The sequence below is a fragment of the Elephantulus edwardii genome, unplaced genomic scaffold (assembly GCF_000299155.1).
Source record: "Elephantulus edwardii isolate Elephantulus edwardi_28Jun2011 unplaced genomic scaffold, EleEdw1.0 scaffold00023, whole genome shotgun sequence".
NCBI lineage: Eukaryota > Metazoa > Chordata > Mammalia > Macroscelidea > Macroscelididae > Elephantulus > Elephantulus edwardii.
In genome coordinates this window covers 7,950,112-7,977,958 of record NW_006399773.1, presented here as the reverse complement: position 1 = coordinate 7,977,958, position 27,847 = coordinate 7,950,112, and positions in this window count along the sequence as shown.

Genomic DNA, 27,847 nt, shown 5'->3' with positions numbered 1-27,847 from the left:
TTTGAATACACCTGAAACTTCACTGCAGAAAGATGAATACTCTCTTCCCATGAGATATACAGCCTCTAAAAACCCACTGAAGGTCAAGTGTAGGTTAGTTCCAACTTGTGGGCAATAAGTGAGTAAATCAAATATAGTATAGTATACTAGTTCGTCCAATATCCTTAATTAAATGATCACAATATTTTTCCAAGTTTCTCGGCATAACTTTAAAACCCTTAGCATAATATGTGTGTAGTTTCTACAAGCCTAAAGGAATTTTCCTGTAATATGTTTAGGCTCTTCATACGCTAGTCTAAATTGTTTTTGTCTGTATTTCAAAGCTGAGACTGTATTTCTTAAAATTAAAAAAGAATACAAAAACAATTCTGTCTTTTAGCTTTGTCACATATCTCTCTGTCATTTGATATGAACTTGTAGGTACAATATTTTTGCTTGGGTGAAACTATTATTTAATGATTTTAATTTCATTGTCTTTGTCTTGGTTTTCTCATGTAAATGATGAGAATAACACTTAAAAAATGGAGTTAGAAAAATGTATTAAATGTTCAAAATCTGTCTCACAGTCAGCCTTCTCTCTCTATTCTATGTAATTACATACCATCCCAAACTTGTTTAGGTTAGTATATATACAGTTGAACAGACACAACAAAATATATGTATGTATTTATAATTATAATGCACTCTCACACTCCCAGTTGGAATTGAGTCAACGTATCCTCCAGCAGATTTGAAAACAGAGCCTCCCACATGTCTGAAGAAATCACAAAGCACATGGGAGGAGATTGCCCATCTTTCTCCCATGGAACAGGCAGTGGGTTCAAATTTCCCTCCACATTGGTCTGAGCAGCACAACTCTCCTCACTAAATCACCAGAGCTCATTTATATGCATATAGTGTACATGCCAAAGCAGCTCTCGGTTAATATAGTCTGCCATGTGTTGGTGCTAAACAAAAGGCCTCAGATCTCCAGTAGTTGAATGTGTCAACATTTCATTGGAAGGAAGAAAGATGAGCAGTTTCCTTCTGTTAAGATTTGTAGCCTTGGAAACACTGTGGCAGATTGCTGACAGCAGTGAATGAGTGACTATATACATGAGAGAGAGAGAGAGAGAGAGAGAGAGAGAGAACAACATGTCCGAGAGAGTGAGAGAGAACGAACAACATGTCCTTTCTGTTGTGAGGTATCAACCTGACAGTTTTGACTCATAAAGAAACTCAGCCTAGCCCTGTCTTATTTTCATTATCATTGTTTTACTTGATACCATTTTGTAGCCACTCAACAAGGATCTTCTTCTTCCCCCCCCCCCCCCCCCCGCTGCCTCTCTACTAAGTGTGATGTACTTTGCTAAAGACTATTCTCTTACAATAGTATGTCCAAACTACAGGATATGAAGTCTTCATTTCCATACTTCTTCCAGACAGATTTGTTCAGTCTTCTGGTATGTTGCATGTTCTTTTGTTGGCATAATTCAAATGCATTGATTCTACTTCAGCATTCTGGACTACAGTCAATCCCTCAGTTTATTATGACTGATAACATTGAGATTCTCCATTTCCTCTTTCCACAGTTGATTTGATTCCTGCACATTTCAGTAATTGATGTCTGTGTACACAGTCAGCAACTGTTGTTGAATAAAGAATTTGCAGTGAAAGCAGAGTAACAAAAGAATGTATTTCATTAACTATGCAAAGGCATTTGACTGTGTGGATCACAACAAATTGTAGCTAACCTCGAGAAGAATGGGAATCCCGGAACACCTGTTCATGCCTATGAAACACCTATATCTGGACCAGGAAGCAGTCCTCAGAACAGAGCATGGAAATACTGCATGGTTCACACAATCAGGCAAAGATTGTGTCAGGGTTGTGTCTTGTCTCTATTATTTTCAATCTGTATGCAGAACAAATCATTCAAGAGGTGGGACTTTGTGAGGAGGAATGTGGTACCAGGATTTGAGGAAGAATTATCAACCACTTGCATTATGCAGATGACACAACTTTACATCCTGAAACTGAAGAGGGCCTGAAGCATATGATGCAGAGGGTCAAGGACTGTAGTTTGCAATATGAATTGAAGCTCAACATCAATAAAACAAAGATTCTTACCACCGGACCAATTGACAGCAACATGGTAGATGGAGAAGGAATTGAGATTGTTAAAATTTCAGTTTGCTCAGTTCCACAATCAACACTCTTAGCACCAGGAGTCAGGATATTAAAGAACAAATTACAGTAGGCAAATCTTCTGCCAAAGACCTCTACAGGGTACTGTAAAGCAAGGAGCTCAGTCTAGAGACTAAGGTGCATCAGATCCAAGCCTTGGTCTTTGCAATTACTTGCTATGCATCAGAGGATTGAACAATGACCAAGGATTACAGAAGAATTGATGGTATCAAGTTGTAGTGCTGGAGAAGGGTATTGCACATACTATGGACTTCCAGAAGAACTAAGAGGTCTGTCCTAGAGGTAAAATCAGCAGCTTCTTGAAAGCAAGAATTTTGAGATTCCATCTCACATACCTTGGGTATATAGATAGAAAGGACTGGTCTTTGGAGAATAATTTCCTATTGGAAGAGTCAAAGAACAGCATAGATGAGGAAGACCCTGAATATGTTGGATTGACCTAACTGGTAAACTGAGGGTAGGTGTTTCAGAGATAGTGATATTAGCTCAGAATAGAGCAGAACTACTAAACATTGGGTCAGTCTGAGTCAAAGTGGACTCAATGGGACATAACAAGACCCAGAAGTCATTCATCTTGCAAATTTTTATGATGTGATCTCTAATGCATTTTCTACTGATAATTCCATATTTTCTAACTACCTGGCTATTTCTTTTTTTCATCACAATCATCAGTAATTTCCAACTTATCTTAATTGCATGTTTGATCAGTTTCAGACTGGAAAAGTTGATTAAAAATATCTTCAATTTTTTAACTTTTCCAGTTAATAATTGCTGTGTGAATGTAAATATTATCCGTGTTTTCTCAGTTTTCCTTATATTGTTAGGGGCTCTAACTCCTAGTTACCCTATTGCTAGCAGATGGAAACCCTATCTTGCACCATCCTTGCAATCTTCACCATTTTAAAGTTCATTGTTACAGCCACTATATCAATCCATTACTTTCTGTTTCAGTGTCTTTCACTGACCTTCTTTCATTCCCAGCAAGTTGTCTTTTTCCAAGGACAATTACCTCCTGATACTATAAAACTATGAATCTATCAAAATATGTCATACGGAGCTTTACCATCATTATCCCTGAGGACCACTCTGGTCACACTTCATCCAGGGCATCCTGTAATATATTCGATACTGTCTACTACACCGTAATTCTGCGGTCTTCTTTATTCATTATCTACCTTTCACATGCAGTTGTAATAATTGGAAATACTATGACTTGGGTCACAGGCATCTCACATTGAAAATACATGAAAACCAAACAAACAAATCCCCAAAAAGACTCATCCAAACCACAACATCCATGGAAAACATGGAAATTAAATTGATGACATTTGTGCTTTTTTTCTTGGGAGATATTGATAATATCTTATCACCGACATAATAGTACTTCAATCTAGATATTGAGATCCCATTTTTGATGATACATGTGAGCCTATTCACCTTGGTTTTGTCATTTCCAGCACAGAAGACTGCATTATTCTTTCATTCAAAAGGAACAGTACAAGTCTTTTGAGTTCATGAATAATTATTATATTACTATTTTCATTCATGTAATTTTTGATTGAACCCCACTATTCTTAGATTCCAATTTTGAACACTCCATGTTTTTAATAATAATAAATATTGTAGCGCTGTGTTCTTATTTTTAGTGAAATCATATCAACAATTAAAGCTCCCTAAGCTTTACTACAGCTACATCCTTAGATGCGACTACTTGGAGGAGAAAGCTCACTCTTTGTCATAATTTAAGTTCCTTCCAGTTTGAGATGCTCCTTTTCTGGCAGTATATCAGACAATTATGAGTGTAATTATTATTTATATCATTTCAATGATCATTTCTTAAAGACGTATATCACCAGGAAGACTCAACAGGGGCCTGTATTATGCACATGACAGAACCTTGCTTGTAGAAAGTAAAGAAGACTTTGACAATTACAAATGAAGATCAAAAATATATAGCCTTCAATGTAAGTTATGTCACAATATTAAGGAAACAAAAACCCTCACAAGTGGACTAGAAGGCAAATGTTGTAATAGATGAGGAAAAGTATTGAAATTGTCTACTTGGATCAGCAGGCAGTGATCTGAACAGAACAAGGAAACACTGCATATTCAAAGTCAAGAAGGGTGTATGTCAGGGATGTGTCTTATCTCCACACCTTTTCAAGTTATATGCAGAACAGATCATCTGGGTGGCTGGGCTTTATGAGGAAGAACGTGGCATCAGGATTGGAGGAAGACTCATCAACAGTCTGCTTTATGCAGATGACACCACTCTGCTTGCTGAAACTGAGGAGAAGCTGAAGTGCCTCCTGCAGGAGGTCAAGGACTGCAGTCTTCAATATAGACTGAAGCTCAAGATCAAGAAAACAAAGATTCTCACCCCTGGGCCAACTGGCAGCATCAGGTTAGATGGTGAAGAGATTGAGATTGTTAACAGCTTTAGTGTGCTTGGCTCCATAATCAACACTCTTGGTACCAGCAGCCATGAGATTAAAAGACAAATTGCATTGAGAAAGTCTACTGTCAGGGACCTCCAGAATACTGAAGAGTGTCAGTCCAGAGACTAAGTGCACCTGATCCCGGCCATAATCTTCACAATTACTTGCTATGCAGTAGAAAGCTGAAAAATTAGTAAGGATGATAGAAGGAGAATTAATGTCCTTGAGCTTTGGTGCTGGAGAAAAGTATTGAATATACTGTGCACTGCTAGGAGAACAAATAAGCTTGTCCTAGAGATAGTGAAACCAGGCTGTTCTTTGAAGGCAAAGATTCTGAGGCGTCATCTGGAACACCTTGGGCATGTTGCAAGAAAGGACTAGTCCTTGGAGAGGGGCGTCATGCTTGGAAATTTGGAGGCACAGCTCAAGAGAGGAAGGCCCTGGATAAGGTGAATTGTTTCAGTCACTGGAGTAATGGGGTAGGTGTGTTACAGACAATAATTTTGGCACAGGATAGAGCATAGAATTACTATGAGTAGCACACAACTTGGTGGCACATAACAACAACAACAATACCCTTTTAAAAGTCAGGACACAGACTATCAAAGAAAATAACAGAAAACTTTTTTTTTTTAATTGCATGGATTGTTGTTGTTGTTGTTATGTGCTGTCGAGTCGTTTGTGACTCATGGATAGAATCAAATGATTCATAATTTTTTTAACCAATATACCCAGTTCTTCCTAATCCATGTTAATCTGGAAGCCTGACCAACCCAGGTGATACTGCAGATATTTTTATCACCAGTGAAATATCTTCTAGCCTCACAGCAATGCCTAACCCACGTTAGTACAACAAAATGACACACAATTGCAACATTGCTAATTGGTCTTCTTTTAAGGTGGTGTCAAGGCATTGCTTACCATAAGTGCCACAAATAACAGAGCAAAACATTGTCTGATCTTCTGCCATCCTCAATAGTCACTGCGATAACTGTAAGAGTAGTTTAAATTTTATCATCATTGATATTAGTCTCTGGAAATGTACATTATACTCTGTAAAGTGTCAGCAAAAATTAAGGCCTTCAATAAAATCGGTTAAGAGAGTCTCCACTGCTGTGTTTGTGAATGTGAGTTTCCCTGTGTGCATCGCTGTGTAAAACAGAAATCCAGCAACGTAATAAACACATTTTCACTTGTTCTGAATAAAAGATTTGGGAAGTATCATTCATTTTTCTGAATACTTCACAATGTTGCTATTTTTCCACACCTTTATTTTATTTTTTTTTCCATTTATAATAATCTTTAAGAATCTTTAAAGGAAAGAAAATTATAGACAACATATCTTAACAAGTTGGATACAAAGAAATAATTTATAACTATTTTAGGAAAGATTCAGACTCAAGTCTTCTTACTCTTATGATTTCTATCAACCAGGAGAAAGGATAAAGTTCAGGTTAGGAAAAGACTAAAAATTCAGTAAGACTTTGTGATTCATTCAGTAGGAACTAAAAAGGCATTGGATATGTTTAATATGCATAATTTATGGTAGAATGATTAGGGTGTGGTCTAGGAAAGTATTTGGGGAGGAATAGGGTTACCAAGAGATGTACATAGTTGACTCTTAAGGCACAAAACAATAACAAAGAGTCACAGGAGTTACTTGATAAGTTATTGACTCTCTTACTTTTCCAGCTAAGGAGGATGTCACGAGCAAGCCCTATGAAGGAGAAGTTGTAACAAAATAAAAAGAAAATTGTCAGAATGTATTGGGATAGATTTTATGATTTGGAGTTATATTCTGAGGTGATAAAAAACCTGGATGACATGTGATAATAACAGAAATAGGACTGTCAAGAAGAGACGATGATTTATAGATATCTAGCCATATTTTTGGAAGTTTATATGAGAGCAGCAGATGGTTCTTGGCAACGGCAATTATTTTTATAGAACATATCAGCACACTTTTGGGAATTGTCCAGACACCAAAGACCATTTTTTAAAAAGCCGAGTAGACCATTATGCACCTAATTTTAGAAAAATTAAATATGTTTGGCAAAGTAGCAGCTGTACAGCGAGTTAAGGTGAGAATAAAATAAAAACAAAACATAAGCCAAATAGAAAAAAAGGACATTGAGGACACAAAGAAGTGAAATTTCTAAGCTGAGGTCTTGTGTACTTGAGCACCTGTCTTTAGAGACAGGTGGCCTCCAGTACTGCAAAGGACAGTGTAGTACTTCTACTTCGCTGTCAAATGTAATGTCACCCAGGCCTATAGGATTGTTACCACAAAGGGACAGAAAGTTCATGCCGCCAGAGATAGTCTGTGTAGGTACATTTCTATTAGATTTAATATTTTGTATTTTGTTCGGTTTTTGTAATTTCTGTCAAAACACCTCAACTAATAGTGCCCACTGGCTCCACACTGATCCTAAATTCTGTGTCATTTTATCATTATTTACATGTTCCAGTCAGTTGTTGTCAGTACTATATTTTTATTCTTAAGGACTTCCAAATTTTTATTAGACTGTGTTCTGCTGTTTCCTCCTCCTTGGCTTCAGCTGGTGTGTATATCTGAATAATAATCTTTGTTTTATGCATATGGTTACTATTCTCACACTCACAGCATTGGACTACTGGATGGAACTTTTTTTAATTTTTTTTTACTTTATTATTTTTGTGTGCGTGTACCGTCAAATCAGATCTGACTGGTACAGGAGGAGATTGCCCCTCCTTCCCCGGCAGAGCATCTGGTGGATTTGAACACTACACCTCTGGGATTGTAGTTGCACCTTCTTGCCACTAGGTACTGGATGGAACTTGAAATGATCATTTTAACTATAAATTCAAAACAATTTTTCTTCAGTTTTTCATTCCTGGACTAATAGATCATATGACTATCTGTTTTCAAAGTGACCAATGCCAATTATCTCAGCTCACTAATACTTAAGAGGCCAATCTTTATGGGTTGCATTTGGTTTTGGACAACTACCAATTTTTCATGATTCATCCTTCATACATTCTATTTTACAATTATTATTATTGGGTATTTTCAGCTGTTTCTCCTCATTTTAAGTGACTTCCAATATAAGACTCTATCTTCAGAACTGTATATCCAACAGTGTTCCTGTATTGTGCATAGGTTATTGATGGCCTATTATTTCAGGAGTGGATGGCCAATTCTTTTTTTTTCTATAATTATATTTTATTAATTTTCATAAACATTTACAGAGATTTTGGGTTTCCATTCATTCATTGTTGCACTATTCTCTCTACCCTCCTCCCAGTTTGTTCTTGTCCAAATGCCACAGTGCTTGTCAAAGCCAGTTCTGATTAATCTTCTTTGTCAGTGTGTCCTTTGCCATTCCCTATCACTCCTCCCTGAGAGAGACTTCACCCTGATTCATAAGGAAAAGGGGATGGCGTATTCTCTTAGCTACTTCCTGCTGAAAAGGGACGCTGTGGGTTTCGGGGTGAAGATCTTCTCTCACTAACTCTAAAGGGCCCCTTTGGCAGTAGGAAACACATAGACTATTATGGAGATTGATTTTGGAATTTAGATGCACTCTTAATGATTGTGCTTGGCCGTACATGTTCATATCCTTGAAGATGTATCATGGGGGTGTTGCAACCTAGAAGACACAAATTTGACTAACAAGTTATAAGTACATGAGTCAAAAATTATGGAAAAGTAAAAGAAAAGATTCTTTCATTGTTTTACAAACCCTCCCCCAGGTCCCCTCCACCATGTAGCCCTCGCTCTAGTCTCCTGTGATGACAGAAATACCTAGTTATATATCTCTTTTAAACAGTTTTCTCCCTCCTCTGTTTCAGTGCAGTATACATTATTGAACCCACGGAGTGGATGGCCAGTTCTGATTACTAGTTTGTCTTAATCTCCAGAAGTAGCTTCTGGGGCTTTGCTCTTAATGTATGTTACCTAGAAGTTCCAATGATAACTATCCACCGAGATCGACACTGGTAGTACTGAAATGCCAGTGGCATGATTTTCAACATCATAGAAACCAAAAAGCCACTGTATTGTAATCAAGTGATACACCAGGGGCAGAAACAGACAGATAGGATGTGATTAGTCATTATACATTACTCACTCAAAATGAGAAATGATTAAATATGCATAGATGGATTTTCCAGATTCAAAATTATCAGAAAAGACATTTAAAATATTGATTTGAATTATAATTGTTCAAGTTTGAATTAATTTGGAGCATAATATAGGATTCTTTGCTTTCTTAAGCAGGAAATAGTGAACACATTTCTTTTTTATTGATTACTCAATGTGATCCACATATTACTTCACTGAGATGCTCAGTGATATGCAACTCTTCTATCCTTTGTCATTGCCATATTGACAACTATAACCTATATTTTTTCTTCTGCCGGTGTGACTTGCAAAGTGTTGTCAAATCTGATCCAACCCAAAGCAACAAAAAATCTCACAGTACACAAGTACAGTACTAGTCGAACCTGTATCATAATCTTTGTGTTGCTTAACCCATTGTTGCTGTTGCTGTGTCAAACCACCTCATTTACAGTCTTTCTGTTTTTTTTATGGCCAAGACCTAACAGAACCATTTTACCAAGCATGGAATATTTCTCCAGGGACTGGTCCCTTCTCATAACATGTCCAAAGACGGAATCTCACTATCTTTACTCCTAGGGACTTTTCTTGCTCTATTTTTCAAGATGTATTTGCTTGTTCTTTTTGCAGCTCATAGTTATTCTATTCCATCACCACAATTTAAAGGCATAAACTAGGAGGATGATATCATACTGTTTACATGTAAAAGCTGAAGATGCCAATGGCCAGGTATTTGTTAAAAATTTGTCTGCCTTATTGATTCTTTTTAATTTCTTACCTTGAGAAATTATTAAGGATACCATCCTATGAAGTATAGAATATTGAGACTGTTTTAGACCAGTAATGCTAACAGATTGTGCTTCATATTTCACCATTACAGAACTTTCTAACTATATGCTCTTGTCTTGGAATTTTGCAGACCCCTCTTTTAGATGTTTCACAAAGAAGATATTCTTTATTTTCTTGGGTCTTTTCTTTCTTTCTTTCTAAAATTTCCTGCTAAAGATAGAGTCTGAAAGAAAGCAGTTAACAGTGATGAGTAGAGATATAGTCTCTGAATCAATGAATTATGATTCAGAAGTGCTTATCCTTTTTGAAGACATGTACATACGATGTCAATGGTAATATCTGCAGGCTCCTGAAATGAAAGCAAAGTTTCAGAGACCTCTGTCCTGCCAAGCTGGATGTGAATTTCTAGACTGTGTAAAATACAAATTGTTAAAAAAAAATTAACAACCCAGGTCTTGCTGAATTTAGTGTAGTCAGAACAAGTACCTACATATATGCTTTACCTACTGATTAAAGGCAATGCATGACATTTCTAAATTTGTTTTTCCCATCATTTATATAATAATGCTTTCCTTTTCACTCTCAATGACTTAAAATCTGAATAGGAGAAATATGAGAAACATGCTTAAAAATGAGAAACTTCAATGGAGAGAAAGGTACTGTTTGTGCCACAGCTTCATTTGCTGTTGCAAGAATTCATGAAAGCGGAAGGGAGTCATAAAACTCTCCTACATAGAAGTGGATTTTAATAGAAAAGAAGACATTTGCCCAGAGGAACTGTCAATGCTGGATACCTAAAAATAATGATGCCCTTTTGAGAGCTAGTCACTGCATGGTGCCCTGTGTTTGCCCTGTTTCTGTTGATGACTCAGACTTTGGGAGAGCACGGTGGAATATGCCCTGTAAAATGTCATCAAGATTGACAGCAGGAACAATAAGACTAGACATTATTTCATCATACTGTGCTTCTCTTCTCTTGAAAAGTTGACTCAAAATAAATGGTGCCTAAAGTTAATGATACTATTTAAACCATAGGAGCAAAGTTTTGGTAAACAGGATCTTACTGTAAATGACTTATTGTTTTTGTGAAGTTAAAAAGTGAAGAAGTACTATTAGATCTCCCTAGATATACTCATTGGAGGATAGAAGGAACAAAGGAATGACTGGGGTAGGGTGTGGGTGGGAACAAACAACTCTAGGCTGATAAACATGTACATTCCATACCTTGATGTTCACTAAACAGTAAGGTAAACAATTGATATTCCCCAGCCACATAAACCATTGCTTTGCATAAACATGAGAGAGGAAGGGATATACAGAAAGAAGGAGAATTTCTGAATTGTTTATCTCTCCTAAAGTAACTCTGTAGAGCAAAAGTCTTGTTTATACTTTTATTTAAAGAACTGAACTTGTTTACCTATCTATCACTTTCACATTTAATGTCTTTGTTTCTGTAATAGAAAGTCACTTTCAAAGACAATACTAACACTTTCAAATACAGTACTAAAATACTTTAATCACAATATCTTATGGAAATTTTTATAGCATTTAATATGCAGTAACATGTCATTCACTACAATGGGATTAATGTATTCAAGATACCCAAGGTGACTTTTATTAATGTTAATAGTTGCAGGTTTATACTTTCCATTGCAATGAGTTTCAAAGTATACAATTTATTTTAAATATAAATGAATCATAATTATTTGGATATCACTGTCACAATTGCATATTAATTAAAAGAAAATGCATAATTATTTACATAAAACCTCGTTGTAAATATTCTCCTTATTTTTTAAATCAAGAAAATACACATTACTGTTGGCTACCTCTATACATTTACTATTAGAAAGACTGAAAACTAACAGCTGCCAATCAGAAAATAGAACAAGAGAAACAGAAAATAAACATATTTCTCTAGGACAATAATGAAAATACTGTCATTTATTTTGAAAATTACATACTAATAAAATTCCTGGATAAAGAATGGCCTGCTATGGTCCGCAATCAGGATGATAAGTTATTGTGCGTCATTGTTTAACACACAAAATTTGTATCATAAATTAATAATATTTTTGCATAATTTTGACAGAAGCCAATATTGAAAAAATAAGTAAGTATTTTACATGAAAATCTACAATAAAAGCCTTCATTATGTGAGTTAGAGGAAACTTGCTCTTTTGGAATATGATTTTAAAAGGTTAATGATATTATTAAAAATTTCCTGTATGATTATTTATTGCTACTTTTTATTATTAAATGAGCAGGAGAAAACCTTAAAGAAAATAAAATGGAATCCCTGAGCCATTTTGTACCACATGTGTTAAAAAGAGACATTACCTTTATTTTCACATCTAGGATGCATGAGCTTTATGATTCAATCATAATTGCTACTTTATATGAAACACTATTTAACATTATGCTAATGCAATAACTATTTCTCAAATGTGTTACACAGACACATAATGTGTGTGTATCATCATGTCAGAACCGACCCATATCTGACCCTCCAGCGGGTTTTTAGAGGCAATTAATCACGTAGGAGGAGCAGCTACTGGATTTTGACTCTAAGCTTTTAGAATGGCAGCAGTTTCTTACCACTTAGCAGTAGAACTCACATATATATTTAGATCATGTCTCTAATATTTAAGCTGCTAAATTTCTTTGATCTGGATTAAGTTGAGTAAACAGAGTTGAATCTTTTAAAACAAAGAAAAACATAATTAGCTCTAGTGGCCTAGTGGTGAGAAGCTGTGCTCCAATCATATAAAAAAGAAAAACTTGCTCTTTCTACCCAAGTATTTGAATTGCAAATCCAAAATAAGCAACCCTCCCAACCCTAATAGCAATAATGAAATGAATTATCATTGTAGTTTATTTTATGATGACATTAGAAATATAAAGTATTATAATAATTGAAAATATCAAACTTTGAGTCAGCTTAAGGGTATGTCTTGATTGGAGGTATATTTAATATTAGAGAATTCTTGATTTGGAATCTATAAATACTGAATTTAAGACCTAGTTAACTGTAGGACTTTATATACAGCAAGTTAGGCTCTTACTCTTGATTGTTTTCCATTGTTAAACATGGCATTGTTGTTATGTGCCATCGAGTCAACTGTGACTCATAGTGACTCTATGTACAATAGTTCTGAACCCTGTTATATCCTGAGCCAATCTCACTGTCTCTGACACATCTACCCTTATTACCTTAGTTACTGTGCCAATCCATCTCATCAACGGTCTTCCTCTCTTGCACTGCCCCCCTAATCCAATTTTTATTCCTCTTCCTAGTTTCATCTGGTCAGTTCCCAATTTAAATTATTCCCCAAATTGTTCCAGAAAGTCATGAAATCTGTTAATTGTAAAGTTCGAAGATCCTCGTTTTACATAATAAACTTAATACATCTCTACTTTTATTCATTGTTAAAGGATCTTGTTGGCACAATGGTCTCTTACTTAGTGGCTAACAGGGACGCTGACATTTCAAACACACAAGTGGCCCCATGGGAGAATAATGGAACTGCTTTTGTTCATAAAGATTACAGCCTTAAAAAGCCTATGGGCCAGTTCTAATCTGTCCCATTGCTGTTGCTGTTGTTATGTGCCATAGGGTCAACTGTGACTCATAGTGACCCTATACACAATAGTTCTGAACCCTGCTATATCCTGAGCCAATCTCACTGTCTCTGACACATCTGCCCTTATTACCTTAGTTACTGTATCAATCCATCTCATCCAGTTTCTTTTTCTCCTATGGTGGCCCTCTACTCTTCTAAGCATGATATCCTTCTCCAAAGACAGGTCTTGTACCAAAGCCATAAAACTAAGAAACAAAGCAAAAATCCCACACTCATTGAAATAATAAAGGCAGGGTGGGATAGGTAGTTGCTCATAGAATGCCCAAGGCTATAAATCTTTATGAACACAGACTATCTTTTTTAATCACTTAAACCAACTGGTTTGTTCCATCAGGTAAATTCTTTAACCACTGCTCAGAGGTCCTACAGATTTATTAAAAATAGGACTCAACTGATGACAGGAGGTTTTAGCTTTCTCTTTTATTTCCATCAGATACTATATTTCAACACCGTGTCCTCTTTTCCATTTTCCTTTTCCATATTTCTCTTCAATTAACTAGGATGTTTAGCAATGTTTTGCTTAAATATTAGTTCCTCAAAGAAGTCTTTTTTTATCTACACAGATGTGGCTATGTTTCTAGAACACCATAAGGTTCTCTTAAAAAATCCTAAGTAATTGCTTTATTTCTCACTATTTTTCCAGAACCTATATAATAGAACCCAGATATTACCTACTAAAAGACATTAAAAATGTGGTCCTTGTAGGTAGAAATTGCTTCTGCACACCTTAGTCTTTAATGTCAAGTTACATCTTCCCATTTTACTTCCACTCACCTCTGTCTTTCAAATGGTTTCCAAATACAGTATGAATGTCCTTCCTATGTGTAATTATTAAATGCAATAGAGTCAGCTACAAATCACAGAAAATGTATAACAATAGATGTAAGTCTTATCCTATCTTGCACTAGCGACACAGTATCTGTCATGCTCTCACACATGGTAGTAATTACTGTGTCAATCTATCTTGCTGAGGAACTTCATCTTTCTCTGACTCTGTCTTTCACAGCATGATATCTCTCTCCAAGGAGTATTTTCTCTTGAAAATATACCCAAAGCAAGTGAAACTTAGTTTCACCATGCTTGCCTCTAAAGAGAAGTCGTTATTTCAGTAAAGTAATGAATTCTAATGAGTCAGAGATGATGAGAATGGCACAGAATAAGGCATAATTCAGCTGTTAATAGAGTCTCTATAAATTGTATTTGACTCTAAGGTATCTAACAAGAACAACAACATTACCATGATTGTTGATCTAAGTAAAAAGAAATAATTGACAATCTCAATTTTTTTCTCCACCTATCACAGTATTACCAATGGTGAAGATTTTTGTTTTCTTGACACTGAGTTGTAACTCAAAATGAAGGGTGTAATCTTTCCTCTTTGCATTAAGTGCTTCAAATCTCCTTCACTTTCTGAAAGGAAAGTAGTGTGATCTGAAAATGTAAGTTGTTGATTATTCTTCCTCCAATCCTTATACTATTTTCTTCTTCATATAGTTCAACTTCTTGAATGAATTTTTCTCAAAATATGCATTGAGTAGGCAAGCAGAAAGAATACTACCTTCATGCCCATCTTTCCTAATTCTAAACCATGCAATGTTCTCTTGCTCTGCTCATGTAACTCTTTCTTGGTCTATAGAGATTCATCACAAACAAAACTAAGTGTTATGGATATTCGTATTCTTCTCAGCACTGTCCATAATTGTCATGACCCACACAGTCAAAATCATTTGCAATAAAACTCAAGTTAGCTTCTTTCTGGAATTTCCTTCTTTCAGAAAAAAATACATCTGGTATCATAATTTATATCCCTTCTGAAGCCAGTTTGAATTTCTAGCAGTTGCTTGTTGATAAAGCAGTCTATTTTGTTAATTATATTCATATGTGATATTAATGGCATCACTCAATAACTTCTACATTCTATTGGATCACCTGTCTTACAAATGGGAACAAATATGAGTCTCTTTCATTTGGTTGACCAGATAACTGTCTTCCATATTTGTTGGCACAGACTGGTGAGCATGTTCATAATTACTTCTGTTTTCTTAAACACTTCATTCATTATTTCACCAATTTTTAAGACCTTACTTTTTTGTCAATGCCTCTAGAAATTTAGAAGCTTGAATTTCTCCCTTGAATACCACTGGGTTTTCTTCATAAATTACAGTGACTCTGTGTATTCCTCATATCTTCTTTTGATTCTTCCTACGTCACTCAAGATTTTCTCCTAAGGAGCCTTCATTGTTGCAATTGTTCTTACTGTATTGGCTAGACTACTGTTGTATTGATAAGTTAAAAAAGATGTTGAAAATCTGAAAACAAGTCCAAAACAAACAAAATATGACAGATAAACATTCTTCTAGTTTTCTCTGCTTTCAGACAAGATCTATCTCACTTGGGCAATGATGTCCCTAATGCTACAGCCTCTTCTCTACCCAGTTTATATTTCTAGTACTGTTCCACTCATTTTTGGCTAATCTTCAGCAAGATTTTGCTTGTGTGTGATATTAATGATACTGTTCTATAATTTCCATACTCCATCATATAAACATTTTTTTAAGTGTGAATAAATATTAATTTCTTCCAGTTAGTTGGCCAGGTACTTGCTCTCAAGATTTCTTGTCACAACTTGGTGACAATGTCTGGGGCAGCATGTGTTTGTTAAATATGTCAATTGATATACCATCAGTTCCTGGGGCCTTGTGTTTTACTAGTTCTTTCAGAGCAACTTGAACTTCCTCTTTCATCAATATTGCCTCTTGTTCATATGTTGTTTCATGAAATTCTTCTGTGTCTGTCAGTTGTATTTGGTACTATACTGTGCACTAAATCCATCTTCTTTTATTGTTTCCTTAGTCATTCAATATTCTATATATAGCATTTTTAAGTATTGCAACTTGAGGCTTGAATTTTGTCTTAACAAAACACCAAGTTAGTTCAGCTCTTCGGATTTTCTGACTCCAGCACTTTGCACATTGTTATAATTCTTTGCTTTGTCTTCTCATGTTGCCCTTTGAAATCTTCTATTCAGCTCCTTAACTTCCTGAGTTCTTCCCTTTGCTTTGGCTTCCCAGTGTTCCAGTGCAATTTTCAGAGTCTCTTCTGACATCCATCCGATCTTTTCTTTACTCTCTCTTTTTGTAATGCATCATAGGTGATAATCTCTGTATCTTCCCACCATCATATGGTCTCCATTCATTAGTGTCCAAGGCCAAAAACCTATTTTTGAGATGGTTTTTAAATTCAAGTAGGATAGACTCAAGGTTGAATTTTTGTTCCTGTAGATTTGATTTCATTTTCTTTAGCTTTAATTTGAGCTTACATATGAGTAGTTTTTCTGTTTTACAATCAGCACTTCGCATAGTTTTCATAGCTAATATTGAGCTTCTCCAACTATTATTTCCACAGGTGCAACAATCAGATTCCTGTAAACCATCAGGTGAGATCCATGTGTATACACTTCATTAATATTTCTTATAAATTATGTTTGCAATAAACAAATCATTGTTAGTATAAAATTCTTTCATCGTATCTCCAGACTCTGTCACCAAGTCCATGTTTGCCAACTACTCATCCTTCTTTGTTTCAATGTTTGCATTCTACTCACCATTATTATTAATGCATCTTGGTTGCACGTCTGATCAATTGCCAACTGCAAAAGTTCGTAGAAATCTTCTATTTCTGCCTCTTTGGCTCTGGTTGTTGGTCTATCTATTTGAGTAATAGTTGTATTAACAGTTCTTCCTTGTATGTTTGTGGGTATTATCCTGTTTCTTACAATGTTGTATCTCAGGATCGATCTAGAAATGGTCTTTTTTTACAAAGAATGCAATATCATTTTCCATCACTTTTACCTTTCCATTTCCATCATAGTAGATCGTATGATTATCTGTTTCTTAATGTCCCAAGCCAATCCATCTCAGTTTGCCAAGGCATAGTATATCAATTTTTATGCATTCTATTTCTTCCTTGATGTCTTTGAGCTGTGGTGCTGGGAAAGATTGTGGAATATACCAGGGAGTCCTAGGAGAACAAACAGGTTTGTACTGGAGAGGGTGAAGCCATAATGCTCCTTGAAGTCAAGGATTCTGAAGATTTGTCTGACATACTTTGGGCATGTTGTAAGGAGGGACTGGTTTTGGAGAAGTAAATCATGTTTGGGAGAGTAGCGGGATGGCCCAGGAGAAGAAGACCCTTGATGAGATGGATTGATTCTGTGACTGGGATGGTGGGTATGAGTGTGTCAGAGATGGTGAGGTTGACACAGGATAGAGCAGCGCTTAGGACTCTTGTACATAGGGTCGCTAAGAGTTGCAAGTGGCTGGATGGCACATAACAACAACAACAACATTGTTTCCTTAAAAATATCCAGTTTTCCTTCATTTATACTTCTCACTGTCCTTGTCAAAATCAAAAGTGTTTACTACCAATTGCCCCTCCTCCTTTATAGTTGCCAATACAAACGCTCAGCTTCCACTGCCTTACCTGTTAGTTTAATCTAAGTGTACTTTATTTTACACAGAGTTTTCAAATGTCTATTATTTCAGAAGTGGATGGCAAATCTTTCTTCCCAGCCTGTCTTACTTTGGATGCTTAGCTTTAAAGCAATACCTGACAGCCAAACATTCTACATAAAAGAGCAGATGAAAGATCCTTCCTCTTTACATAGCTAAGAAATTCCGAGTTCAATGTTGTCCCCAAATGGTGCTGATTCCTCAGTCCTGTCCCACATTCTCCACCCCATCCCGCCAGCATAATGTCCCATTCCCTCACCTTACACAGCCAGCACCTCCTCCCTATGCCTATCACCTTACCTGATATGATATCTCATTGTCTCTAATCACTTCTGTCCACTCCTTACCACTCTACTCTTCAGTGATGTTGGCATAATGGGCAGGTCATCTGGACAGGTGAGCAGATGTCAGGGCTGTTGGGCAGGAGATTAAGGGTGGCAGCCTTCAAAATGGATTGCATTTTAACATCGAAAAGACAAAAATTCTCACCAATGGATCAATCATGATCAACATCAAGTCAGCATCATGACAGATGGGGGGGAAATGATTGAATTTTCCAACAGTTTCATTTTACTTATACTCAAAATTAATACTAGCAATCAAGATCAGGAGACACGTCACATTGGGAAACTCTCTATTAGGTACCTCTCCAAAATCATGAAGGGCAATGATGTCGGTTTGAAGACAAAGATGCAACTGACTTAAGCCATAGGCCTTTTAGTACCTTGCTATTCACCAAAGAACTGGACAATGAATAAAGAAAAAAAGAAGAATATCTGATGTCTTTGAATTGTGATGTTGGAGGATAGTAGTCAATATCCCATTGATAGGCAAAAGAACAAACAAATACATCTTAAGAATATGCAGCCTGAGGGCTCTTTTAGTAGACTAGTGGCGAGAAGCTGTGTTGCAATCCCAAAGGCATGCAATTCAAATCCATCAGCTGCTTCACAGGAGAAGGATGGACAGTCTCCTCCAGTGTGATTAACTGCCTCTGAAAACTCACCAGAAGATCAGCTATAGGTCAATTCTGACTCTATGACACAAAACAACAACAGCAACAAAGACAAACTGCATAGTGTGATGCTCTAACTCACAGTCATGCGATTGCTCACACCAAAACCAAGATTGGACTTTATATTTAAAGGCAAGAGATTCCTGATCTGCTCTTATTTTTAAAATGGAGCTATCTTCCTGGGTACTAAGCACTTTATGTTCAAAGATTTTGCGTAAAACAAGCATGTTTTGTTTCCAACATTTTTTGTTGATCAACGTTCTCTCACTGATCTGTTTTTATCTGTCTGTCTAAATGGCATTAGGACACAACAATGACATTCTTAATAAATTTGATATACACCAGTCTTTTACTTAAGTGCTATTCAGTGCATGGAATAATGTATATTTTGTCTAATGTGGTGGTGCAAAATTTGTCGATGCTGTCATTTACCTGCAGATTTCAGTGCTGTTATTTACTGTTCAAAACATTCCTGAATATCACGCTATCACAATGACTATGAAAATGAAAAAAACAGTGAGTGAGAAAAATGGGTTACTCTATTAACCTCAGAACCAGCTTACAGTGGAGTTCTCAGAATGTACCTCTGACATAAGTTGTAGAGTACCTTTCTAAAACCTCAGATATTTGACTACTACATTTAGACCTAAAAATATTTGTAACATTCAAGCTCTTAAGAGTACCACCAATATCTTACATTAATAAATGTTGAAATGGTATTTATTTGGCTTTTAGACACAATTCTAAAAGGAGATTTCACTACTTTTAGTACACTAGTTCGTTCTCTCTCTCTCTCTTTCCCTCTCTTTCACAGCCAAAGAAGATAGTTAGCAACAGAACTCTACAGTTTACTCCACAAGCATTACTTTAGCACATGATAGAAAACAAAGTGTAAGAATTGATATATGTAGAAAAAATGCATGCATTTTTGAATAAGACATAGAACTTACATACATATTTCTTTAGACACATTCAAAGAAACAGCCATCACTTAGATGTCTGAAACCTTAAATCTTAAGGCCCAGCTTTCTACTGAGGAATAGCTGGTAGATACAAACGACTAGATAAATAGAGCTTTGTGCTTTGTGTAGTATAACTTGGAACATTAAAGGTTTATTATTATAAAATTATTAGTTCATAATAATATATTCATTATATAATTATGTTGCTTATTGCTGTTATGTGCCGTTGAGTCGCTTGCGACTCAGAGACCTTATGTATAACAGCCGTAAACTCTGCTCTGTCCTGTGCCAGTCACACTGGCTCCAATACACCCAGCCCGATTACCCCAGTCACTCAATCAAGCCACCTCATAGAAGGCCTTCCCATCCTGCACTGGCCCTCCACCCTCCCAAGCATGATGTTCCTCTCCAAGGACTGGTCCCTCCTTACAACCTGTGCAAAGTATGTTAGACAAAGCCTCAGAATCCTTGCCTCCAGGGAGCTGCCTAGTTTAACCCTTTCCAGGATGAATCTGTTTGTTTTCCTAGCAGTCCATGGTATTTTCAATACTCTTCTCCAGCACCACACCTCAAAGGCATCAATTCTCCTTCTATCCTCCTTAGTCATTGTCCAACTCTCTGATGCATAATACGTGATAGCAAAGACCATGGCCTGTATCAGACGCACCTTAGTCCCCAGAGAGAAATCATTGCTCTTCAGTACTTTGGAGAGGTCCCTAACAGCAGACTTTCCCATAGCAATGTGCCTTTTAATTTCCTGGCAACTGGTGCCAAGAGTGTTGACTGTGGAGCCAAGCAAACTAAAGCTGTGAACAATCTCAATCTCTTCACCATCCATCCTGATGCTGCCAATTGGTCCAGTGGTGAGAATCTGTCTTTTTGACATTGAGCCTCAATCTATATTGGAGACTGCAGTCCTTGACCCTCTGCAGCAAGTGTTTCAGGTCCTCCTCAGTTTCAGCAAGCAGGGTTGTGTCATCTGCATAACACAGATTATTTATTGATTTTCCACCAATCCTGACACCACACTTCTCCTCATAGAGCCTAGCCTCCTGGATAATCTATCCTGAATACAGGTTGAAAAGTATGGAAACAGGACACATCCCTGGAGTACACCCTTCCCAATTTTGAACCATGCAGTGTTTCCTTGCTCTGTTCTAATGACTGCCTCTTGGTCCAAATATTAGTTTCGCCTTAGCATGATCAAGTGGTCTGGGATTTCAATTATTCTCAGAGTCAGCCATAGTTTGTTATGATCCACACAGTTAAACGCCTTTGCATAATCAATTAAACACAGATAGATATTCCTCTGGTATTCCTTGCTTTCAGCTAATACCCATCTAACATCAGCTATGATATCCCTAGTACCACGACCCCTTCTAAACCCAGCCTGGACTTCTGGCAATTCTCTGCTGATGTACTGTTCCAGTCGTTTTTGGATAATCTTCAGTAGAATCTTGCTTGCAGGTGAAATCAATGATATTGTTCTATAGTTTCTACATTCTGTTGGATCACCATTCTTTGGGATGCAAACACATATAGATCTCTTCCAGTCAGTTGGTCAAGTGGTTGTTCTCCAGATTTCTTGGCACAACTTGGTGAGCACATTCAGGGCAAGAGCCCCTAATGGCTTTTAACCAGCAACCTTTCAGTTAACAGTTCATTGTTTTAGTAACAGCTCCACCAGAGCACTTTCAACATAACTATACAGTTATTACATAATAAATAATAACATAATTATAAACTCATAAGTGTATTATTTAAAAGGATTATCTATTTGTATGGTATAGATAGATTTCTATTTTTGTTATGTACTATCCATGTTGAATTAAGCTATAGCTGACCCTCTCTGGTCGATTTTCAGGAGCAGTTAGTTATACAGGAGGAGATTATTCAGCCAAAAGTCTATTGGAAGATCAGATATGAGTTGATTCTAGTTCTAAAGGATAAAATAACAATAGCTATATATATATATACACACACACACACATATATATACATATACATACATATATGTATACATATACATATACATCCATGGTCAACACTCTTGGCACCAGTAGCCAGGAAATCAAAAAACGTATTGTGATGGGAAAATCTGCTGCGGTTAGGGACCTCTCTAAAGTACTCAAGAGCAACGGTGTCTCTCTGGAGACTAAGGTGCACTTGACACAGGCCATGGTTTTTGCAATCACTTGTTATGCATCAGAGAGCTGGACAATGACTAGGGAGGATAGAAGAATTGACGCTTTTGAGCTGTGGTGCTGGAGAAGAGTGTTGAATGTACCATGGACTGCCAAGAAAACAAACAGATTCATCCTAGAGAGGGTTAAACCAGGCTGCTCCTTGGAGGCAAGGATTCTGGGGCTTCGCCTGACATACTTTGGACATGTTGTAAGGAGAGACTGGTCTTTAGAGAGGGACATCATGCTGGGTAGAGTGGAGGGACAGCGCAGGAGGGGCAGACCCTCTATGAGGTGGATTGATTCAGTGACTGGGGTAATCGGGATGGGTGTGTCAGAGGCAATGAGATTGGCACAGGATAGAGCAGGGTTTAGGGTCACTATGAGTCACAAACGACTTGACGGCACATAACAACAACAACAACTATGTATTTCCCTCTAGAAAATAATTTATCACATGATATTTAAACAAAATTTATTTCACTTAGGAATTAAATTGAAGAGAAATGTTTTGTACAGATTTTTTTTTTTAGAACGTACATCAATCCAGGTAATAGGAATATTTAGTAAAATAATATATTTTACAGAATGAAAGCATGTAGTATCTAGATAGACTATGGACTCTTCATAGTTTACTTTTGGGGGAAGTTATTTTGCTCTGTTTTAATCAGAGATAATTATTCTGTAAACCTATATTTCAATAAATTAAAACCAAGAAAATGTTACAGGCTCTGTGAATTAACAAACAGGCAGACACATGTGCTCTAACATAGAAATAAGCATTAACATCTGTGATAACCTAGTTCACTGGGTAATACATCAGTATCTTTTGTTTATAAACAATAGGCTTAAACCTTTTAAAATAATATTTCAGAAAAATTAGCTTGCTAACTTATCTTAGAATATATTAATAAAATGTCTTAAATTTTATTACAAATAAACTTTCATATAAATGATATCATACATTTACAATGCTTACTTATTACAAATAAACTAATTTCATATAAATGATATCATACATTTATAATCCTTTCTATCTGATTTTTCATTAACAAGATTTAAGGTGCATTCTTTTTTCAGTGTTTATTAGTGCTTCACATCTCTTTTTTAGGCTGTATTATATCCCTTTGTATGGATATGATTTTTTAAAAAAATTCACTCCATGAAGACCTAAAGTTTTGAGGATTTTCCCCAATGTTGGCTATTATAATTGCTACTATTAAAATACCTATGCAAAGATTTATAAACATATGTTTTAATTTCTTTTTGATGCATACTTAAAAGTAAAAATTATGGATCATATAATAATTCTTGTTTGGAAAGTCCACCAAATTGTTTTACAAAGGCATTTCATACCACAAGCAGCAAATTGTGAGGAGTTCAATTGTTTGACCCTGATTCCACAACTTGTCATTAACTTTCTTTTTTATTATGACTATTGTAGTGATTTTGATCATTTTTTTCATGTGCATTTTCATCTTTTTATTCATCTGTATATATCCTTTGGATAAATATGCATATTATTGTCTATTTTTAAGATTGTTTTTGTTTTTCTTCCTGAGTTAGAGTTCTATATACTTTCTGGACATAAATCTTTTTAGATAAGTAATTTACTAATAGTTTCCTTAATACATGGATATACTTTTTAATAATATCACTTGCAGAGTTTGATTAAGTTCTTTTTTTTTTTTCACTGACACTTTGTTGTGACGGTTTCTGAAAAAAAAAAGTAACTTAAAGTCATAAAGATTTAGTATATCTTTGGGGTTTTATTTACAGCTTTAGCACTTGCAGTTTGGCCTATGATTCAATCTAGATTACTTTTCTAATTAAGCCCCCTCTGACATAGTGTGTAAGATATCAGTTGCTAATTGGGTTGAATGTACTAGAAATCTCTTGAGTGAAAGCTCAAAGAACTGACTTCACTTAAAATTTATAGGTCTGAAATGCTATGGAGTGTGTCTATGAGCCAGAAGATATTCAGTGGTAATTTGTTGGGGTTTGAGTGTGTTAAAAATTTCCTGGAGGTTTAAATGGTTTACAATTGATTGATAACCAGAGCTCTCCAATTATGAACTTCCGTGTGTAGTGCATTAGCTGTTGGGCTGTTAAACAATAGGACAGTGGTTTGAACCCACTAGCTGCTACTGGAGAAAGATGAAGTTCTTTGCTCCAATATGATTTGTAGTCTCACAAGCATGATGGAACAATATATTGGTAGCATAGAAGTGAATTTGGTTTTAATATAATAATAAAGAGGTTAGTGTTTTGAACCTACCACACCTACTTCCAACAAGTTGTTTCCCATTCATTTGACCCTCTATTGGGAGTCTCTGGTAGCCAAGTACAGAGGAGTTGTGCTGTGGAAGGCACGTTGTTCAAATCTATCAGCTGAATCATAGGAGAGGGATGGGCAATCTCCTACAATACCATTTACTGATTCTGACAACCTGCTGGAAGGTCAGCTATCAGTTTCTGACTTGATGGAACGTAGCAACAGTAATTGGATTTCGGACACTATAAATCTTTGTCAGGAGACTGCCTGTTTTCCTCCCACAGAAGAGCTGGTGGACTTTAACCACTAACCTTCCAGTTAGCACAATGTGTTAGCACTATCTCACCAGAGCTCCTTTTGAAACCACCTAAAGGTGCCCTAAATAAAGCTTTGACTACGTGCTTTCATAAAGATTAATAACAAAAATATTCATGTCTTTAAAATGAGGTTGTTTCTGAATTATCACTGTTCTCCATGCAGTTTTTGTAAATGAGAAGACGGCTCAGTTTTCTGCTGTTGAACCACACAGCCTTTTGACCAGCAGTACAGCACCCCGAGAGCTTGAAAAATCTATAGGACTCTGTTCTAATTTCAAACACATAGGGCTCATCTAAATAAACTCAATGTTAGTTGTTGATCAAATAATATTATTAATATAACCTGTAAGCAAAATATTCACAAATATGATAAAAAAAATCTCTAGCTAAAATAATGCATTTACAGGCCATTAACAAAAGCTTAAGCTGCATTTAGAAGAGTTGTATCACCCAGGATATATCATTACTAATATGAGATGATCCTGGATGAAAGAAAAGAATGCCAGAAGAATGTCTATCTGTGTGTCTTACTGACTATGGAAAAGTACTTGACTCTGAATCATAACAAACAATGGCTAGAATTGAGAAGAATGAAAATATAAGAACACTTAAAGCTATATTTAGACTAAGAAGCTGTTGTTTAAACAGAGCAAGTTTTAAAATTAGAACACAACATGGTTTAAAATTAGAAAAAGTGTACCTTAGGGTTTTACCCTTTCCCCATATCTATTCAATCTGTATACAGAACAAATAATTAGTGAAGATGGACACTATAGAAAGGAATCTGACATGAAGGTTGGAAGAAGACTTATCAACAACCTATGATATGTGGATGACACAACATTGCTTGCTGAAAGTGAGGATGGCCTGAAGCCTTTGCTGAAAATGATCAAAAACTACAACTTTCAATGTGGACGACATTTCAACAGCAAGAAGACAAAAATTCTTATCACTGGACTAATAGGCAAAATCATGATCACTGGATAAAAGATAGAAATTGTCAGTGATTTCATCTTACTTAGATAAACAATGAACGCACTCTGTAGCAGCAGTTAGGTAAGGAGACAGATGACTTTAGTTAAGTCCACTGCCAGGGATCTCTCTAAAATACTAACAAGCAGTGATGTCACTTAGAAGTCAAAGATGCACCTGAATCAAGTCATGGTCTTTTTAATCACTTGCTACACATTTGAGAGCTAGACAATAAATAAGGATAAAGAAAGGAATCAATACCTTAATGTTGTGATGTTGGAGAATAATTATGAATGTCTTATGAACTGTCAAAAGAACAAACAAGTATCTCTAGGAAAAAAGGGCATCCAGAGTACTCCTCGGGGCAGGTTGCTAAGAGAGGCTATTGCTTGGAAAGGAACATCATGTTTGGAACAGCAGAATTTCAGCAAAAGGCAGGAAGACCCCTAATGAGACAGATTGACACAGTGACTACAGCAATGGCTCAGGTGTGTGGGAGGTGATGAGAACGACACAGGATAGGTCAGAGATCAGGTCTCTTGTTCATAGGGTCTCTGAGTGATACCCTACTCAACAGCACTTAACAGCAATATTAACATTAGGTAGTCATTGCTTTCCATTTGTTAATTCATACCCTGAAGCATTAATATTTCATAAAAATTACTGAAAGGAAGCTGTGTCTTCCATAGGGAAACAAATCAAATTCACCACTCTTTCTAAAATATATATTTTAAGAACGCAGAGAAGTCACCTGCCACTTTCTATCCATTTGGCTGGCCTTCTGATTAACATGACGTCTAATGTATTTGTACAAATTTAGCTCCAGCAAAATTGGATCAATAATTAATATTAGCTCTAATTACATACACATATATGTTTATATATATTTCTATATCCTTATTACTATATAATACTAGAACATTTGTGTTTATGCAAAACCTATACTTGAAACAGAAGGCAGTAGTGAGAAAGAGCAAGGAGACACTGCATGGTTCAAAACTGGGAAGGGGTCTGCCAGGAATGTGTTTTGTCTCCATATCTTTTGAATCTATATGCAGAACAGATTATCCAGGGGGCTGGGAAGTATGAGGAGAAATGTGGCATCAGGATTGGAGGAAGATTGATCAAAAGATTCATCAACAACCTGCAGCCGACACAAGCCTGCTTGCTGAAACTGAGAAGGACCTGAAGTGCTTGCTGCAGAAGGTCAAGGACTGTAGCCTTCACTATGGATTGAAGCTTCAGAAAAACAAAGATTCTCACCACTGGGCCAGTTGGAAGCATCAGTATAGATGGTGAAGAGACTGAGATAGTTAACAGTTTTAGTTTACTTGGCTCCACAATCAGTACTCAGGAAATCAGGAGACCAATTGCATTGGGAAAGTCAGCTGTCAGGAACCTCTCCAGAATACTGAAGAGCAACAACGTTAGGCTGGAGACTAAGGTGCACCTGATTCAGGCCATAGTCTTCGCAATTGCATGCTATGCATCAGAGAGCTGAACAGTGACTAGGTATGATAGAAAGAGAATTGACGCCTTTGAGCTATTGTGCTGGAGAAAAATGTTGAACATACCTAGGACTGCTAAGAGAACAAACAGGTATTCCTGGAGAGGGTGAAACCAGGCTACTCCTTGGAGGCAAGGATTCTGAAGATTTGTCTGACATACTTTGGACATGTTGCAAGGATGAACCAGTCCTTGGAGAGGGACATCATGTTTGGGAGGATGGAGGGATAGCGCAAGAGAGGAAAAACCCTCGATGAGATCAATAGACTCAGTGATTGGGGCAATGGGAGTAGATGTGTCAGAGACAATGTGGTTGGCAGGGGTTAGAGCTCTTGTACATAGGGTCACTATGAGTCACAAGCAACATGACGCCACATAACAACAATAACAACAACAACATATAACATTAATATTTTTATATACGTATTTGCTCTTCTTATCATGTAGTTGCTTTCTTGGTAATAAACCATTTTCCAAAACCAAAAATTCTTCACAAATTTATTTTGGATAAAACTATGTATGATTAATTTCTAATTCTTGAGTTCAATGTTGATGCATTCAAGTCATTTAGTAGAAGCAGAGAATATACAATGTTCAAACTCTAACTGGGTTTCAGAAGAATGTGTTTCATATAAATAAGTGTAATTAATTTTTTACATGTATATGAACGTAGGGAGCTTTGGTGGCCTAGTGGCAAGAAGCTGCACTGCAGTCCCGAATGCATGTGGTTCAAGGCTAGCAGCTGCTCTACAGGAGAAGTATGGACAATCTCCTCCCACACATTAATGGTTCCTGAAAACCTGCTGAAGGGTTAGCTATGGCTTGGTTCCAACTTGACGGTACAAAACTGTATATAGTAGTTAGTTAGTTAGTTTAGTTAGTAGTTCAAACTCAGCAGCTGTGAGAAGAAACATGTGGAAGCCTGCTTGTGTATAGAACCACAGTTTGA